Source organism: Condylura cristata, unplaced genomic scaffold (genome assembly GCF_000260355.1).
Source record: "Condylura cristata isolate star-nosed mole 26May11 unplaced genomic scaffold, ConCri1.0 scaffold00088, whole genome shotgun sequence".
In the NCBI taxonomy this organism is placed as follows: domain Eukaryota; kingdom Metazoa; phylum Chordata; class Mammalia; order Eulipotyphla; family Talpidae; genus Condylura; species Condylura cristata.
The window spans coordinates 148,644-149,895 of NW_004567189.1; positions in this window are offsets into that span (position 1 = coordinate 148,644).

Consider the following 1,252-nt stretch of genomic DNA (forward strand, 5'->3'; position numbering starts at 1 on the left):
AGGAGCCGTCCGTGGCCCCACCCGGCAGGGACGGCTCGCCCTGAGGGTCGGGCGGTCAGCTCACGCCTGCCGGCCCAGTCCTGCTGCCGGCCCTCCCGCGGCGCTCGGACGCAGGCACAGCAGAGGCGCTGGGGTCCTGTCCACGCTGGGGCAGCCTGGCGGGGTGTCTCCCTGGCGGGAAGCCTGGACGACAGCCAGTGCGGCGGGGCGTGCAGCCCGCTGGGAGTCCGCTCCCCGCACGAGAGCTCGGGGCGCCCTGCAGGCGGCCAGGGGGCCGCCCGGGTAGCGCCTCGCAAGGGACCCCCAGAAAGGCCTGCGGTGGCCACTGAGGGGCGAGCGAGGCCGCCGGCTGGGGGATTTCAGGAGTCAGTGGCTGCCGGTCCTAGCGGGAGTCCGCCGGCCACGCCCGCTCCCCGGAGTCACCCCCGGAGTCACCCCCGCCGCTGGCAGTAACGGACCGGCCTGCCGGAAACCCTACAATTTCGGTGGGCGCACGAGGGCCCCCGCGAGTGCAGTCCGGTCCCCGGGTCAGAAGAGCCAGCGCGCCCACATGTCAGCTGCACCCAGACTGACCTGCGGGCTCAGCGCAGTTCCAGCCGGACCACGATGGGGCCCTGGGCGAAGGCGACGGGTCCCCAAACAGACATCTCTACACAAAGGTGATTCTCAGTGAAATTCCCAAAGATGTTGATGGGAAACTGCTGAAGGCCAGCTTCAGCCAGGGAGCGCGGGTCTCCCGCGGGGAAGGGAGGGGGGCGAGGCGGGCGCACAGACAGGGCGCGCACCGCAGGGCCCGGCCTCTGCCCACCGTCCCACAGGCTGCGAGCGCGCTGGGACCGCACCAGTGCGCGTAGAGCAGAGAACGGTCAGCACGTTTCTCCTGAAGACAGCTCGGGATCTGGTCCCCCGTCGAGACTGATGCTCATCATTCCTTCATTAAAGGCCGCTCGATGCTCGAGAGGTGCCTGTAGTGACCAGTCGTTAACAGCACGTTCCTGTGGTGGTCAGTCACCCAACAAAACACCCCCCGGAGCAGTTAGCAGTGCGCACGTGTCTCTGGCCGTCGGCCAGCTGGTGCAGCTCAAGCCGCCACTCGGTCACTGCCTCGCGCGCACCCTCGGAGGGGCGGAGGCTCACGCCGAGGGACCCACCCGAGTCCCGCTGACGTTTCCCCCCCGAGGAAAAGCCCCGCTGGATCTGCGCACCTGGCTGCAGCCGCCTCGGCGAGTCCGACCCCGCCAGGCAGGGGCCC